The sequence below is a fragment of the Sorex araneus genome, chromosome 2, assembly GCF_027595985.1.
Source record: "Sorex araneus isolate mSorAra2 chromosome 2, mSorAra2.pri, whole genome shotgun sequence".
In the NCBI taxonomy this organism is placed as follows: Eukaryota; Metazoa; Chordata; class Mammalia; order Eulipotyphla; family Soricidae; genus Sorex; species Sorex araneus.
In genome coordinates this window covers 322,563,423-322,583,112 of record NC_073303.1, presented here as the reverse complement: position 1 = coordinate 322,583,112, position 19,690 = coordinate 322,563,423, and the positions used below count along the sequence as shown (strand labels likewise).

Below are 19,690 nucleotides of genomic sequence, written 5' to 3'. Positions count from 1 at the left end.
CTCTGTTGAAGCAAAACTGACTGTGAGGCTGTGAAAGATACTTTCTGTGAAACAGGTCAGTGGTTTTACCACCATAATTTCAAACCTTAAGCCACCCCCACCTAAAGAGACCACACTGTAATCTTTCCACCAGACCCACATATCTACAAAAAAAGACTCCCTTTAAGGTAAACATTGTCTCTCTTAGTTCTTCCAGGGCTCACACAGATTTCATCTGACCTCAGAGACTACCACCTTCTGAATATGTCATATATTTTCCCACAGACACTGTTAAGAGACTTTTGTGTAGCTCTTATAAACACTGATGCTTTGTCACATCACTAGATTCTTTCCATTATAAAATAAACTCTGCCCATCACAGTTGTAGAAAATCTACTTTAAGAGACAGAGAAACAGATCCGAGATCTGTCAGGCAACTTCTGGCCAGCCTTCTTCCTTGACGCTGAAAATAAAGCCCCTCTATTCACCTTTTCACATCGCAGTGCTGACTATTGGCCTTTCAGATGACAGAGAGCAAGTAAGAAAACATTTCTTTTAGTATTTCCATAGTCTGTGCTAGGTGGGAAAACAAAAATCTGAAGCAGATTTTCAGTTCTAAAATGTGAATCAATTAAACTGCTCTGGTTTCTGCTCAGTACCTTCTTGCCAAGGGAACCCCATAAATAGTGCTGTGCATGTGAAAACTGGCACACATGGAGTGTATGTGCATGTGTGTATGGTGCTGGGAATTGAATCCAAGATCGATCACATGTCCCCACACTTCACACACACTTGGAGGTCAATGAAATTCAGAGAAACTGCTCCTGAGTCACTAAGTATGCCATGACTCACAAATCCCAAATTTAATTGCAGGGATCTAGGAATGAGGCAAAATAACAATTAAATACCAAACCTCAAAGCTGTTAAAGGTCTGTGCAGACTGTTGGAAGAATGAGCTGACAGCATGGCCTGAGTTCATGAATGGACAAAGATAGGATTTCAAAGCAAAAACAGAACTGTACAATCCATCCTGTGTTCCAGAAAGCCACCCTCGTTGACTCTCATTGTTCTAAAGGTCAGTGGGTTTAAAACTAAATAGTTGGAGTTGGAGGAAATCATGATGTTAGTCATTGTTTATTTTACCATATTATCTCCCCACATCTGTGGTCTTTTTTGTGTTTAGACTAAATTTGTTCATAAATTTTCTGTCATGTAAATTGTATGAGTCTTCTTAATGTGAGAAAACCTTACAAATTGTTTTAATAGAACAAAAATCTAAGTGTCATATAATTTGGAGAATGGGTTAGAAATCCTATGAGGAATTAAGCTACTTGTTTCTTCATCTAATTTCTCACAGTAAATCGTGATTGCTCAATATTTAGGTTATTACTTTGTATAAAGATTTTTTTTTAATTGCACTGCAGCACTGTCATCCCGTTGTTCATCAATTTGCTCCAGCAGGCACCAGTAACATCTCCATTCTGAGATTTATTGTTACTGTTTTTGGGATATCAGATACACCACAAGTAGCTTGCCAGGCTCTGCTGTAAGCCAAAAATAAGTAATCAGAGAGATAGCACAGTGAGTAGGGCACTTCCCTTGCACTGGTTTAATCCCCAGTACCACATGTGATCCCTAAGCACTACCAGGAGTTATCCCTGAGCACAGAGCCAGGAGGAATATCTAAGCATGCCAGATGTGACCCCAAACAAATAGCAATTATAATGGAACTTAGCAGGAAGTATCCCCTCATTCATTCAACTATGGCCACGCTGTCTTTGTCGAGATGGTTACTGTATCTGAGCTCCCATCAACTAGCACCCTCTACTCATTACTTCTCTTTTATGTGACTGTTCAAAGGCCAAACATTCTTCTGGAAAGGTGTAGTTTAGCAGGGACTCCAGCCTCCCTCCCCTGGTAGCTATCTTTCCATTCATTCAGGTGAACACAGGCAAAACTGCCCCATGGAGCAGCTAAGAGACAGTCTACAGAGCACAGAACCTGGGTGTTGGCTGCGGCCAATCTCCCCTCCCTCTCAGGAAGCTTCACAGGCTTCAAAGTTCAGTCACACAGAGTCATGGTCCCCCACCCCAGGCCTCTGGCCAAGGACTGACAGTGTGTACTTTGTACACACAGCCCCGCTGACCCTTGTGTGGCCAAGTGTCAGACAGCCAGTGTGGGAAGAGGAAGTTTTACTGTTTCACCAAAAAAAGTGTTCCAAGATCCATTGGAGAGGAATAAACTTTTTCAGATTACTCAGTGGTTTGTTCACAGGTCAAACAGTGCCCTGGAAATAAGGCTGCCTGGGAGGGCTCTGCTAGGGATGCAGGTGAGGAGAGCTTGAGGAGAGTGACCCATGTCCAACAGAGGATTGATGCCTGGATACAGAGCCAGGAGTAAGCCCTGAGTATCACCAGGTGCAGCCCAAGAGAAAAAAGAAAAAAATTTAAATGGACATTTTTTGGTTTTGATGTTAATTATTGTATTAATTTTACTCCTATAAAGTTGCTCACAATAATTTATTACATTAAATATTTCAACACCAATCCGACGACCAATACACCTTCCCACCACCATTATTTTTAATTTTCCTGCCACCAATTAAGCCTGCCCCAAAGGCAGATACTAAATAACTTATTTTGTATTGTTTGTTATGAATAATCCACTAAAACTGATCCAAAAGGTTTCCTTAGAGGAAAGTGTGTGAAACTTATTGTATCTCACCTTAGAGCCATTGAGCCCCTGCATAAAAGATCACTAGCATGTTATTACAGGTTGAACCTTGTGTGCTTGTGTGTTTATATATATATATATATGTATATGTATATATATATATATATTACTATATCACTGTCATCCCATTGTTCATCAATTTGCTCGAGCAGGCTCCAGTAACATCTTCATTGGTCCCTGCCGTGTACTAGTGTAGCCTGATGGGGTATTGGGGGCTCTTTCAGGATCAGGAGAATGAGGACCGTCGTTGTTACCATTATTAGCATATTGAGTATGCCACGGGGAACTTGCCATAGATGTATATGTATTATATATGTATATATATATGCATATCTGCCTGGAAAGCTCCCGTGGCATATTCTATATGCCAAAAACTGTAACAATAACAGGTCTCATTCCCCTGACCCTGAAGGGGCCTCCAATTGTTGGGAAAGACGAGTAAGGAGAGGCTGCTAAAATCTCACGGCTGGGACAAATGGAGACATTACTGGCGCCTGCTCGAATAAATCGATGAACAATGGGATGACAGTGATAACAATGATATATTAATCAAGATCAGTTGCCTTCTATTTTACGCCCCATCAAATGTGGTGTGCTATTCTTGGTACATAGGTATGAGTATGAGATGTTGTTCCAGGAATTTTAAAATTTAAAAGAATGCTAGATCTGGACTTGAACATTTAATTGAATGGTGATTTGAGAGTCCAGAGGCATCTCTCCAGCGTGTTGCTCTCTTCTGAGATTTATTTGTGAGTCTCTAGATCACAGCCATTAATGAGCTTATATGGTACTCAGAGGCAGTTTGTGGGTGTGACTGCCAGCGGCATGGAAGGTCAGGGAGATGGGGGGAGGTCACCCATTTTCAACTTTGTGCAAGCCTGGAGATTTCAGTTACCCACATATCTGGGATTTTCAGTGGATTCATTCTCATGCAGAGGGGCTCATCCCAAGTCTGTGAAAATCAGCTGGGAGCATAGCGGTGATTGAGTTCTGGACTTTGCAGCTGCCAGGGTTCTGTTGGGGCAGGTGGAGGGACTCACCTGTCCCCTCCTTGGTGCCCAGCTAGAAGTCATCCTAGCTCCGGGTGAGGAGGCATGTCTGTAGTGCATTTCTCTCTTCTGATATTTATTTGTGATTCTACATGGACATTGTTTACAGCTCTGCAAGTGTCCAAAGATAATGGTGGAAGCACTTCCAACACCATTTACAGTTAGAAATAAGTGTTTTCAGGTAAATAAATTCACAGAAACAAAATTTGGGAATAATAAGAATCAGCTGTATTTTTTAACTCCCCAAAAAATATTGCTCATGAACGCAGATTATTCCAACTTGATCTGCACAGAACCAAAACTGTATGAACCATATTTTTTTAGTTGAATTGCCATGAAATTCAGTTACAAACCTGTTCATTATTGGTTTTAGTCATACAATGTTCTAACGCCCATCCTTCTACCAGTGTCTATTTCCCACCACCAATGTCCCAGTTTTCCTTCTGCTATACCTCCCCAGTCTGTCTCTGGCAGGCACTCTTTCCACCCGCCCACTACCCCTGCACACAAGCACACTTTTTGCCATTATGGTTTGCAATACACATACCATGAGGCCATTGTGTTTGTTCCTCTACCTATTTTCAGCATATGGTTCTTATCCAGAGTGATAATTTCCAACTATCTTTGTCATAGTGATCCCTTCCCTATCCCAACTGTCTTCTCCCCAGCCCTTGAGGCAGGCTCTCAACCATGGACCAGTCCTCTTGGCCCTTGTTTCTACTGTCCTTGGCTATTAGTTTCATATTATGTTTTTATACATCCCACAAATGAGTTCAATAATTCTGTTTGTTCCTCTCTTTCTGACTCATTTCACTCAACATGATACTCTGCATGTCCATCCATTTATGAACAAATTTCATTACTTCATTTTTCCTAACAGAATCTGTTGTATTAAAACAACTTCAAAAAATAAAAAATAAAAGCAACTTCAGAACTTTTATTCTGTAAATGTAAGCTTCCAGTTTGGTACATCCACTAAGTAGCACAACTTCTGAATTAACCAAGTTTATTTTTGCTTACTATTACTTGCTTAGTATTTGTCTAGTATTATTAGTTCCTACACATTCTATAAAAAATGGGTAGCTTTTTAGGCTCACCAATAAACATGGGAAATTTGGTCATCTGGATTCTGTTGCGCTTTAACAGACAAGTGGGAAAAAAAATCAGACCATAGATATTTATACAGTTTTAAATGTTCCAGGTAACCATACTCTAATCCACTCTCTCTTTCCAAGCAGCGCAAGAACCCAATTTCTGAATTAAAAAAAGAAAAAGAAAAACAATGAAAAACAAGTCAAGCACAACTTTCTAAAGCCTAGTCTCCTAATTCCCTGTTGTATGTGAGTGAACCTATAAAAAGCCATTGTAAAAGCTTGGCTGCTGAATATTTGATGAACAACATATGGTTGAGTGATAGAACCAGTTACAGCTTTTCAAAGTCAGAGACAGTCTACTCAGCGCCTTGCCCAGGCTTTCAGCCCAGTCACTCATTCATTTGGACAAGTATTTACCCAATATTCCTTTTTTTTTGAAAAAGCAACCAGCACAGCCTGCATTCATGATGATGCCTTTCCAATAACCTGGCCGCTGACTGTACACCGATTGCAAAGCTCCCTCACAAGGAACTGTGGAACAAAAGAAGTGCAGAGTAGCAACACAGCACACGATCTGGAAGACCTTTTATTGCATTTATATCAATATACTCAGTTCCTCAAGTTCTTTGACTTACTAATAGCCACTTCCTCTGCTCCCTCTTGTTTAGTGCTCTTAAGATCCTCTATTCTTTCTAATGCTTAGTAGAAAAGCTTAATGGTTAAGCAGCAATGAATCATTTTGGCCACTTAGTTCTGTTTAGCAAGGTTGCCCCACAGTGACTGGGAAAGTCAGGAAACCAACCGTCTTAATGCCTTCCATGATGTTCTATAGTGTAATCAACTCACAGCGGTTTTCATGAACAAGGAGGGTACATTTACAGATGGGATGATTTTTAGTAAGATGCGGTTGGTTGATCTTTAGCAAAGCTAAGTTGCTCCAAAATTTGACTTCAGTTTCCCTCTCCAACTTTTCTTTTTCTGCAGTGCCACTGCTTGCCACCCACAGAATCTGTTGCTCTGGAAAGCATGCAAGTCTGTGCCAGAATATTAATTTTTTTTTTTTTGCTTTTTGGGTCACATCCGGCGATGCACAGGGGTTACTCCTGGTTCTACACTCAGGAATTACTCCTGGCAGTGCTCAGGGGACCATATGGGATGCTGGGATTCGAACCCGGGTCGGCCGCGTGCAAGGCAAACGCCCTACCCGCTGTGCTATTGCTCCAGCCCCCAGAATATTAATTTTTAACCGACTCCCCCCACCCCCCCAAAAAAATGAGCTGGAGAACAATCTTTCTTTCCCTGGCTAGAGTCAGCATAAAACAGGTCTATATAGCTTAGAAGAATTCTCAGAGATGGATGGACATTACCAGGACCCCCTCCCACTGATATATAGAATCTGGATTCTAGAGAGGGGCTGGGTTGGAGCAAGGAGCTATAGATCCGTTAGGTTGAGACTTGAGGTAATACTACTTTGACACATGGAGCACTGCTTTGGCAGGTGGTCTTTTTCAAAAAGCAGTTTCATTTTGCAGATGCCTTAAATCTAAAGGAACACCGCTAGGGGTGATTCCTGAGTACAGAGCCAGGAGTAACCCCTGTGCATTGCCAGGTGTGACCAAAAAGCAAATAAAAAAAAAAACGAAATGTGAAGAGTAAATGAACAAACTGATGTCATTTCACGTGAACTAACTCAGTGCAATGACAGGAGAGAATTTAAATAACAGGTGAGGTCATACTGTTGATTTGGTTTATCTAACCAAATAAAGCAAAAAACTTTGAGAATTCTGACATTTTTCTCCTCAATCACAGGTTAAGAGAACTCAGTGTTACCTAAGCTGAAAATTACATGTTGCCAGAAACTCCCTCAGTCTGTTTGAACAGAGTTTACCATTTTCAAAGTACAATGGAATATTACATCTGTATCATCCCCAAAAGGAACAAATAAAATAATCTCAAAGTCAATTTACTCAAACATTTAAGAATAAGTATTTTTGTTAGTATTCATTCTGGTGGTGCGCTTATATTAATAATAAAACTCTTATCTGAAACCTACCCAGTTAAATGTTTTCTTGACTTCTGCCTTATCCTATAATAATAAAACATAGTAATAACAGGCATGATGGTATAAAGGCTACCAAAGAGTTTAACAAAAAACAGATGCTAGTAGTTTTAAATATCTTCTACTATTTCCTCTCCAATGTCTAAAATGTCTTCATAAGTCACAGGCCTAATTTTCTTGTTATATAGGCAAATTGTATGTTCATTTTTTTCTTTTATTTCACAGCACATCATTAGTAATTCTGCTTAAGTATAACCTGTCCCAGAACCCCAAAAATAAGCTGTTTTGGAGATTTCTTTTGAATTTGTGTACTGTGAGTAGGTATGTGTGGGTGTGTAACATTTCACATGTAACATGTAACATTTAACATTTTACATCATTCATTGGATGATGCTTTTAAAAACATTTTATTGCATTGTTTGATGTTTTTAAGACATCCTTGTGTAGGCAAATGTTGTATAGCAATTTGAAGAATTGTTTCCAATTTACTTTTAACAAGTAAATGAGTCCCCCCAAGAAGAATGGTTTAAGACCTGCTTATTTCCTCCAGCTTGTAAGAAACAAAAGAACTTTCTGATAGTATCAAAGCAGAAAAAAGAAGCAATGTCCAGAAATTAACAAATATCAAAGTCAGTCAGAAGAAAGCTTCTTTCTTCTAAGAGTGTGGGAGTATTGTACTGAAGAGATTAGAAATATTTTTTATAAATATCTGTTAGAAATATTGTTATTGAGAGTCATAAAATAACGCCAAATTTTCTATTGAAACCAAAGGAAAACAATGGGATTACCAACATTTTAGATCAAAACAAAGAATTTATGATCAGAATTTATGAAATAAAGACAATTTCTGCATCATTGTGGAGAAAGAGCTCTATGTACAAATGGAAAGGCATGTATAAATGGAATGACAAAAATTAATCTAAGCTGCCCAAAATGTTACAAGTCTCTCTCACTAAACTAATATCTCACCAATAACAACAGGAATTGGGGGCATTATCAGTAACATATTATTTGGTACTCCTAGTTTTTAATGCAGCTTTGAAAAAAGGCTTATTTTATCATAAAGATATTTTCACTGTGGGTTTGATATTTGTCCCTCTCAATCACATTTCCGATCCTATATTGTATACAGAAAATATATAGAACATTATTTAACACAGGAAAATGTGACAAAAAAATTGACTACTATAATCACTGTATCACTGTCATCCCATTTCTCATCGATTTGCTTTAGCGGGCACCAGTAACATCTCCATTGTGAGACTTGTTGTTACTGTTTTTGGCATATCCGATACGGTACGAGTAGCTTGCCAGCCTCTGTCATGCAGGAGAGATACTCTTGGTAGCTTGCCGGGCACTCCCAGAGGGGCGGAGGAATCGAACCTAAGTTGGCCACGTCCAAGGCAAACAACCTATCCACTGTGTGTTCTCTCCAGCCCGACTGTTGATCACTAATATTCACAGTTTAAGCATTTCTTCAGATATTACATCCGATTTTGGTCTAAACCAAGCCTACACTGCTTGAGAATGATAGTCAATATTCCAGGATAAATCTAGTTGATTAAAATACTTATCTGGGGGTGGCTAGTGGTGGGGTGATGGAAGGGAAACTGGAGACACTGGTGCTGGGAAATGTGCACTGGTGGAGGGATGGTTGTTGGGACACTGTATGACTGAAATCTAACCATGAACAGCTTTGTAAGGGTCTCACAGTGATTCATTCAATCACTGTATCACTGTCATCCCATTGCTCATCAATTTGATTGAGCGGGCACCAGTAACGTCTCCATTGTGAGACTTGTTACTATTTTTGGCATATTGAATACACCATGGAGAGCTTGCCAGGCTCTGCCGTGCAGGCAGGATACTCTCAGTAGCTTGCCAGGCTCTCCGAGAGGGACAGGGGAATTCAGTGATTCAATAAAAAATAAAAAATAAATAAATACCTTTCCGTATATTGCCTTAGCAACTGTATATGTCCATTCATATCTTAGTTTATACACACATATCTGTACCCCTATATATCCATTTCGCATCTTAATTTATACACATGTATCTGTACCCATATATATCCATTGTGAATAGATACATGGAAAGATAATCCTGCATATATGTCTTATCATGTGTATCCACAAAGTCACTCGTAAAGATGCTATAAATTCCCACGTCTTACAATGAAACATGGCTATTACACACTATGCTTTTACCAAATATTCTTTTTTTTCTCCTCCTACAACTGGCATGACTAATTTAGTCACCAGCATTATCTTTCTAACAAGCTTAATTCCAAATTGTATGCAAATCAAACTAATTTTAAAAGTCTAATAGTATTACCTTTAGCCACCGCCCGCCCTGCGTCCCACAAGCCCCAGCAACGAAGAAACTGGGGCGTGGCCTGTATCTCGGGGGTGTGGTCTTAAAAGGGGCGTGGCCTCCTGCCAGAGCGGCAGCGGCATTAGCAGCCTCAGTTCTTATTTTCTACCTTAGCACATTAGGTATAGTCTTTTTGCTTTGAAAATCGCTTTAGCCCATCTCAATCACTTATGCGAAATAGCCCATTAGGTTACTTCAACTTTAGAAAAACTATCAGTGAATAAGAGAAGCTTAGCAAAACATTTGTAAAGAAAACTTAGCCTTAAGTCTTCATTAAAGCCCTCACATCAATCCAGAAGAAACGCCTGAGTATAAAGAAGAACTCTAAAATAGGAACAAAGCTGCCATCAGCAGTAGCACAAACAGAGCCCCTCCTTCCCTCAGCAAGAGAAAGTAGGAATAAACAACTACAAAGTTCCAATTCTATACTTCCATAACAATATGAAGAAGCAGCGAAAAACCCTCCATGAAGAGAGGGAGAAGAATAGATACCAGAAACCTCAAAAGGGGCTACCCACATTTAACCTCTCAGATAAAGAATTCAGAGAGGAAATGTGGAGAAGAGTCGACCTACTCCAAGCAACCATGGAACAGATATCCAATAAATTAAGGGAGGAGATGAATGAAGCACTGGAACAGTCTACCAAAAACGATTCCATATCATGCAGGAAGAAATGAGAGCAGAAATTTCAAACCTACAAACGAAAGTCACACAAATAAAGGAATCGGTAGGTGAATTAAAAATCGCAGTAGATGCCCTCAACAGTAGAATGACTACAGCCGAAGACAGAATCAGCGACCTTGAGGATGAGCTACAGAAAGCTTACAGACAACAACAAATAATGGCGAAAGACCACAAAATGGCTATAGAGCAAATCAGAGTTCTTGGGCATGACTTCAAGAGGAACAATATAAGAATCATTGGAATACCAGAAGCACAGGGAAGTAATCCCAATGAAAAAAACACAGTCAAAGACATCATTTCTAAGAAATTCCCAGAGCTGGAAAAGGCAGGCATCCAGATACAAAGGAGTCCGAAGAGTGCCAGCAAAAAGACACACAAATAAAAAGACTCCGAGGCATATCAGAATCAGAATGGCAGATGCTGTGGATAGAGACACAATTCTACAAGCAGCAAGGTCAAAGAAGGAAATCACATACAAAGGAGCACCCCTCAGATTTACAGCAGACCTGTCAGAGGAAACCCTCTGAGCCCGAAGACAATGGTGGGACATAGTGAAAAACCTCAATGAAATGAATGCCTCACCAAGAATACTTTATCTGGCTAAACTCTCACTCAAACTCGAAGGAACCATACACTATTTCTCGGATAAACAACAGTCAGGAACTTCATAGATTCAAAACCAAACTTGAAAGAAGGTCTAAAGGGGCTACTATAAGACAAGGAGGAACCCCCTAAGAACAACTAACCCCACAGAAAGATGACACAAAACCCCATCACAAGAATCTCTCTCAATGTCAACCGCCTAAATGCACCTATCAAGAGACACAGAGTGGAAAAATGGATCCGGAAATTAAACCCAACATTCTGCTATTTGTAAGAAACACACCTGAACAAACAGAGTAAACACAGACTCAAAGTCAAAGGATGGAAAACAATCCTGCAAGCAAACAACTCCCTTAAAAAAGCTGGAGTGGCCAACCTAGTATCCGACAACATATATTTCAGGTTGAAAAAGGTTAGAAGGGACAGCGAAGGCCACTTTCTATTCATCAAGGGATATGTACAACAGGAGGAAATCACACTCTTAAACGTATACGCACCCAATGAATGACCGGCTAAATACTTAAAACAACTCTTAACAGACTTCAAAGAGGACATCACTAACAGCACAGTAGTAGTTGGAGACTTCAATACCCCCTTATCACCTCTGGATAGATCAACAAGAACAAAATTCAGCAAGGAAACACTAACTCTGAAAGAAGAAATGGAAGAGAGAGGCCTAATAGACCTATACAGGGCTTTACACCCCCAAAAGAAAGAATACACATTCTTTTCCAGTGCACACGGAACATTTTCCAAAATAGACCATGTACTGGGCCCCAGAACATACCTCAATAGAATCGGAAAAATAGAAATTATATCAACCATCTTTTCAGACCACGAAGCGCTGAAGATAGAAGCTAACCACACACCGACATGGAGAACCAAATCAAACACCTAGAAATTAAACAACTCAATGTTGAACAATGAGTGTGTCAGGAAGGAAATCAAAGAAGAAATCAAAAAATACTTAGAAACAAATGAAAATGAGGACACGAGCTACCAAAACATATGGGACGCAGCTAAAGCCATGCTAAGGGGAAAATTTATAGCTCTCCAAGCATTCCAAGAAAGGGCCTACATAGAGAACTTGACTTCATGGCTCAAGACCTTAGAAAACGACAAGAAAAAGGAACCCTAACCCGACCAAAGGAAAGAAATAATAAAAATTAGAGCAGAAATTAATGACATCAAAACCAAAAAAAAATCCGAAAGATCAATGAAACAAAGAGTGGGTTCTTCGAGAAAATAAATAAAGTTGACAAACCGCTAGCAAGACTCACAAGGAAAGAGAGAGAGAACCCTAATAAATCAAATCAGAAATGAAAAAGGGGACATCATAACAGAAACCAGTGAGATTCAAAAGATCATTAGAGACTACTTTGAAGGTCTATACGCCACAAAACAAGAGAACCTAAAAGAAATGGATGAATTCCTTGATTCCTACAATCTCTCAAGACTGAATAAAGAAGACTTGGAATACCTGAATAGACCCATTAATGTTAAGGAAATTGAAACTGTAATCAAAAATCTCCCCAAAAACAAAAGTCCTGGCCCAGATGGATTCACTGGCGAATTCTTCCAAACATTCAAAGATGAGCTGTTGCCAGTTTTCCTCAAGCTTTTCCAGGAAATTGAAAAAACAGGAACTCTCGCAAACAGTTTCTATGAAGCATACATCTCCCTAATACCAAAAGCAAACAAAAACACCACTAAGAAAGAAAATTATAGACCAATATCCCTGATGAACACCGATGCGAAGATCTCAACAAAATACTAGCAAATAGGATACAACAACTCATCAAAAAGATCATACACCATGACCAAGTGGGATTCATGCCGGGGATGCAAGGATGGTTTAACATTCGGAAATCAATCAACAGAATCCATCATATCAACAAAAGTAAAGATAAAAACCATATGATGATATCAATAGATGCAGAGAAAGCATTTGACAAGATCCAACATCCGTTACTGATGAAAACCCTCACCAAAATGGGTGAGGGTTTTCATCATTTGGAGGAACTTTCCACAAGATAGTCGAAGCCATCTCCCACAAGCCTACGTCAAGCATTATCCTCAATGGGGAAAAACTAAGAGCCTTTCCTCTAAGATCAGGCACAAGATAAGGATGCCCACTCTCACTACTTCTCTTCAATATAGTACTGGAAGTACTTGCGATAGCTGTTAGACAAGAAAAAAGATTAAGAGCATCCAGATAGGGAAGGAAGAAATCAAACTCTCACTCTTTGCAGATGATATGATACTATATCTAGAGAAGCCCAAAGCCTCTACTAAGAAACTCTTAGAAACAATAGACTTATACAGTAAAGTTGCAGGCTACAAAATCAATACCCCAAAATCCATGGCCTTCCTATATACAAACAATGAGGCAGAGGAAAGGGACATGAAAAAAGCAATCCCATTCACAATCGTACCCCAGAAAATCAAGTACCTTGGAATCAGCTTAACCAAGGAAGTAAAAGACCTCTACAAAGAAAACTATAAAACGCTACTCCATGAAATAAAAGAAGACATGAGGAAATGGAAACATATACCTTCTCGTGGATAGGGAGAATCAGTATTGTCAAAATGGCAATACTCCCTAAAGCATTATACAGATTCAATGCAATCCCTATAAGGATACCCATGACATTCTTCAAAGAAATGGATCAAGCAATCCTAAAATTCATATGGAACAACAAATGTCCACGGATAGCTAAAACAATTCTTGGAAAAAGACGATGGGAGGCATCACCCTCCCCAACCTCAAACTTTACTACAAAGCGGTAGCAATTAAAACAGCATGGTACTGGAACAAAGGCAGACCCGTAGACCAATGGAACAGGGTGGAATATCCCTACACACAATCCCAAATGTATGATCATCTAATCTTTCATAAGGGAGCAAGAGATGTGAAGTGGAGCAAGGAAAGCCTCTTTAACAAATGGTGCTGGCACAACTGGACAACCACATGCAAAAGAACGGGCTTAGACCTCGACCTGACACCATGCACAAAAGTCAGATCAGAATGGATTAAAGACCTCAACATCAGACCACAAACCATAAGGTACATTGAAGACAAGGTCGGCAAAACCCTCCACAATATTGAAGTAAAGGTATCTTCAAAGATGACACGCAACTGGCCAACCAAGTAGAAACAGAGATCAACAATTGGGACTACAATAAACTAAAAATCTTCTGCACCGCAAAAGATACAGTGACCAGAATACAAAGACTATCTACAGAATGGGAAAGGATATTTACACAATACCCATCAGATAAGGCGTTAATATCAATGGTATATAAATACTGGTTGAACTCTACAAGAAGAAAACATCCAACCCCATCAGAAAATGGGGTGAAGAAATGAACAGAAACTTTCCCAAGGAAGAGATATGAATGGCCAAAAGACACATGAAAAAGTGTTCTATATCACTAATCATCAGGGAGATGCAGATCAAAACAACCATGAGATACCACCTCACACCACAGAGACTAGCATACATCCAAGAGAACAAAAGCAACCGCTGTTGGAGCAGATGTGGGGAGAAAGGGACCCTTCTACACTGCTGGTGGGAATGCCGACTGGTTCAGCCCATTTTGAAAACAATTTGGACGACTCAAAAAATTAGAAATTGAGCTCCCATTTGACCCAGCAATACCACTGCTGGGTATATATCCCAGAGAAGCAAAAAAGTATAGTCGAAATGATATCTGCACTTATATGTTCATCGCAGCACTGTTTACAGTAGCCAGAATCTGGAAAAAACCCAAGTGCCCTAGAACAGATGACTGGTTGAAGAAACTTTGGTACATCTATACAGTGGAATAGTATGCATCTGTTAGAGAAAAGGAGGTCATGAATTTTGCATATAAGTGGATCGGCATGGAAAGTATCATGCTAAGTGAAATGAGTCAGAAAGAGACAGACATAGAAAGATTGCACTCCTCTGTGGAACATGGAATAGCAGAGTAGGAGACTAACACCCAAGACTAGTAGAAATAAGTACCAGGAGGCTGACTCCATGGCTTGGCGTCTGGCCTCACATTCTGGGGAGAGGGCAACTCAGAGAAGGGATCACCAACTATAATGCGGTCGGAGGCCAAGCGGGGGAATGGGGATGCGGGCTGAATGTAGACTAGAGACTGAACACAGTGGCCATTCAACACCTTTATTGTTAACCACAACACCTATTTAGAGTGAGAGAACAAAAGGAAATACCCTGCCACAGTGGCAGGGTGGGGTGGGGGGAGATGGGATTGGGGAGGGTAGGAGGGATGCTGGGTTTACTGGTGGTGGAGAATGGGCACTGGTGAAGGTATGGGTTCTCGAACTTTGTATGAGGGAAAGAAGAGCACAAAGATGAGTAACTCTGTAACTGTAAAAAAAAAAATGTCTAACAGTATTCTACCATTGGGAACATTCAAATTTGCAAGGCAAGGGCAAAGATGTGACCTGAGGTCATAGACAGCAGCATTACTGGCCAATGTAAGCCTAAGGCATCCAAAGACAACCTCTTTATAATTCAAATTAGATACATCAGGTTCAATGTGGTTGGGTGGAGACTCCAGTGAAAATCCTTTACCTTCCTCCAGTCCAAATAGAGAGCTTTGTGAAGGGTGGACTTCCGATTAATATTTGTTGAAAGAATTATATAGTTAATTTATGTCATTCTAGTTAAGTAACTCAGTGCAGTGAGCTGAAAGAAATGGTCATATTTTACATGATGTGTTTTCTATATAATATCCATGGAGACCATCAATCTACACCCCTGTGTAGTAAATAATTCCCCAAATATACTTATATTATTGTCCCAGGCCCTTATGTTCAGTGCATGATAATCAATCAGCCAACAAGTATTTATTAAGTAAATAGGTTTCCTCTTTTACAGTTCCTGAGAGGACTTTGTTGTTATGTACAGGGTATGGATCAGAACAACACAGCAGCTAAGAGTCAAGTTCATCCCACAACACCTGTCTGACTTGGGACTTACGTAATCCACCTCAATTTAATTTAATTTGTAACAAGGGGATTTTTTAGCAATAACAAATAGAACTCCCTATCACTTCAGTTAATTGAAGTAAGTCAAATATAATATGAACTTAGTAAGAAGGCCTATAGTACATTAATATTCTACTTAAGCCAAATATACTTAACAAGAAATCCTGAAAATGACATTATTTTAGATAAAAATAGTTGGCAGTGGGAGTTACAGAGCAGCAGGAAAAGGCCTGAGGATTTTGGTAGTCCTCTATGTGAGATACAAACCTACTTACCTGATGTTTTAAGTAATAGTGTAGTCCCTCCAAGTAATATTATCAATAACCAATGTATAGTAAATACTTACTGTGGCCTTCATCCATACCTCATAGACTTTAGTACTTAAATTATCCCCCCAAATGCAACTCTGCACATTACTGGTCAATTTGTTAAGCTCCCATCCTGCAATATAGGGACTCTCTCATGCATCTGAGAAGAGTCTCATCAGTTTCGAATATTTGGGCTTCCTAAAATTATTTACATACTAAATACATCTAATATAGCACAAAGTACATTACTATATTTACTATAGCACAAAGTGATCAGCAAGAAAAAGATTTATTTTCTATTGTATTCTATCTTATAAAATATCTCTCATAAGTGAAAGCATAAAACATTCTGGCTTTTTTATGGCTCTTGATCCTCTGATCCCAATTAAATCTAAAATAGCAAAATCTCATGGCCTGTTTACCCCAAGCTCCTGTCTCCAGGGGGTTTGTGCATGCAATAAACTATCCTATGATGATTGCTATTAGGGAGATTGAGGTAAGCATACAACTATAACTGTGTTTGCAAATGTCTCTAGAATGGTAGGCTCTGGAAATAAATTAATTCATTTGTTTATTCCATATTTATTGAATATTTATTTGACATCAGAAACTGTTCTGGATCCTGGCAACACGGCAAGTAAAGAAAACAGTAAGACCTTCAGCATCTTGAAGTTTACATACTGAAAAGGAAAGCGAAGCAGTAAATTAATCTATTCAAATATGACTCTGGTTTAGATTTGGGTGAGAGACCAAGCCTTAGGAGCAAACCCATCCTCATTTCTCCGCTGGGAACAGAGGCTGATTTTCAAATTCATGGTTCCTTGGTCCACTAAAGATTATGAAAAAAGAGTATTGGAGAGGCTAGGAGAATTGGATGTTGGTAAAAGGATTTCAAGCCCCACGAGAGGAACCATGAGACCACCGGGTGAGCTCAGAGAATGTGCCTCAGAGAAATGTGCCCCTGATCTGAGAGGTTGAAGGACACCAAGAGAGAGGCTGAGGAGTTTTCTGGGATGGATGCGAGTCTTGCCAGGTAAGTACCACACATTGAATGTGCCTGTCTTAAACTGTGTGTCTTAAGCTGTGTGTATATGTGTGTGAGAGAGAAAGAGACAGGCACAGAGAAGAGAGAAATAGAGACAGAGCAAGAGAGAGAGAGACAGAGAGACAGAGACAGAGAGAAAAGAAAGAGAGATTCAGTCCTCTGGTCAACATAGTCACTAGGTTCCAAAGAGATAACAGGAGAGAGACAGTGGCTGGCTCCCGACCAAGGAAATCAGAGTTTTATGACCAGTGTGTACAGTGTGTGAAGGGGGCCCTCCTGCCTGGTACTTACAGGAAGATTCACTCCACACAGGGTAGGAAGAGGGGCAGGGACAGGGGCCTAAGAAGAACAGGGAGGAGTCCCTAGGCCTCCAGCTCCCTCTCCAGGCTTCTGCAGGCAGCTGGTAGACTTGTGCACAGGGGAGAAGCATCAGTTTTCAGTAACGTTTTCATGCTTAAGTTTTTATACTAGCCTGGTAGTGTGGAATGCTCATCTGGGACTGATCAGGGCACTGAAAGGACCTGAAGACATGTTGCCATCTAAGAGTGGGTACAGAGCCCTGTGCTCTGCTTGAGTTTCACCCCCAGGCAGGGAGGAGGTTCCACTGCACAAGGCGGGTCTGCAGGAAGAAACCACAGGGCTGCACGGCCATGTCCTTCCATCAACTCTGGCTATGGGTCCGTTACCCACATCACTTCTTCATATGGGTCCAGCTATTGAGAAGACAAACTTTATGCTCTAAGAGTTTATGTGACTTAGAAGAGCTAATTTTACTTGTTTGTTTATATTGAGGGCCACATCTAGCAGTGCCCAGGGACCATACGGGGTGACTGAGATCAAATCTGTATGTATCAACTGCATATTAAACAAGGACCTTACCTTCTGTGCTAATCTCCAAGCCCCCATTGGACTATTATTTTCAATTATTTTTATTTGGGTGGTTTTGGGGTAGTTACACCTGGCAGTGCTCAATAGTACCCCCTGATGGTGCTCAGGGTAACATATATGTTACCAAAGACTTGAACCAGGGTCACCGCTGCCACAGCAGCATGCAAGCAAGGCAAGTACCTTACCTTAATATATATGTTTACACCCAATGTACTCAGGGATCACTATCCTGGAGGTAGTTGGAAGACCATACAGATGCCAGGGATAGGACCTGGGTAGCTGCATGCAAGGCAAGCAACTGACCCACTGTACAATCTCTCCACCCTGTCCCCACCCTTTTTAGGTGGCACCAATGCCCTGCATTTGTTGAAAGGACAGTAGCAGTGAGAAAGGAACACAATAGTTCCAGCTCCTGGGGCTGGGAGGACTCCAAAGCCCAGATAGCTGCTTCCAAAAGGCAGGATAGCTATTATGTAGATTATTACTGAGTTAGGAAAAACAAACAGAACTTCTGCAGCTGTAATTATTAGGATGAATGATCATGATAAGAATCACAAACTTTACAATTGATGAAGCAAGTGCAAAGAAGAATCATTATTTGCTGCTCTGGTAAACCAATTCTTACTCTTTTCTTGAAAGCCCATGGTGACAAGGGAAAAACCTTCATGAGTTAATAGTGTCCACTCATGGCTTTGCCGAAGCCACCTCTAAAGACTGATTAAACACAACTGCCTTTGTCATTCGTGCCTATTCGCGGTCTTTGCACTCACCTGAGCATAGCCTGTTTTCTTGCATTAGTGTTGTTTGGGGAGACAATTTGCTAAGTTTATTCAAAGTGGTTTCATCTTTATACTTCTGGGAGGACTTTGAAGATAAATTTGCAACTAAACCTACTTACTCCTTAATGAAAATCTCCCAAAATACAACCACCATTCATTTCTATGTCTCCCGACTCTCGCAGAGCACTGGGAATGGGATCCAGAGCTGGCATGACTGAGAAACTACAACTCTGGTACAAATCCCTCCCATTCAGTCATGAGCTGAGCCATAGGAAAGAAATTCCAGTTGTTGGATGAACAAGTCATGCCTGGAATCAGAGATCCGTCCCCGTTCTCTCATTAGGAGGCTGAGAAATCCAAGACAACATCCTACACCTTCTCCACTTGCACCACATTTTCTCTCTTTACACACAATCCAGTGTGAAAATGCACAAACCAATGCTGTCATGCCATTCTTCCTCATTTTACTGACACTTCATTGAGTACTTGAATTTTAGAGAATTTTTTTTTTTGGTGGTGGGTGGGGGGAACCCTCAAGGGTTGTTCCTGGAGGTGCTTGGAGGGCCTTGAGGTGGGCCTCTTGCAAGCAAAGCACTCATCCAGCTCATGAAGCAATGTCTCCTGCCTGAGGTCAACCTTAGGTCATAGTTCTTTTGTTTGTTTGTTTGTTTGCCTTGGGATTTTTTTTTCTTTTTGGATCACACCTGGCATTGCACAGGTGTTACTCCTGGCTCATGCACTCAGGAATTACTTCTGATGGTACTTTGGGGACCATATGGGATGCTGGGAATCCAACCCGGGTTGGCCAAGTGCAAGGCAAACACCCTACCTCCTATGCTATCGCTCCAGCCCCTGCCTTGGGATTTAAAAAATATATATTTAATTTTGTTGAATTACTACTACATACACAGTTGCAAAGCTGTTCATGGTCGGGTTTCAGTCATATAGTGTTCTAACACCCATCCTTCTACCAGTGTATATTTTGACACCAATGTTCCCGGTTTCCCTCTCACCACCTCACAACCGTCCAGCTTGCCTCTGTGAAAGGTACTCTCCTTTCTCTCTCTTTCTCCTTTTGGACATTTTGGTTTGC

The 19,690-nt window shown here is 40.4% G+C and overlaps 1 protein-coding gene across 3 annotated transcripts in view; it reads right to left on the bottom strand.

Annotated features, from left to right (window-relative positions):
* The window catches only part of PIEZO2 (piezo type mechanosensitive ion channel component 2), a 455,202-nt gene that overhangs the window by 345,959 nt on the left and 89,553 nt on the right, over nucleotides 1–19,690 (bottom strand). The gene's annotated exons all lie outside the window — the stretch shown is intronic.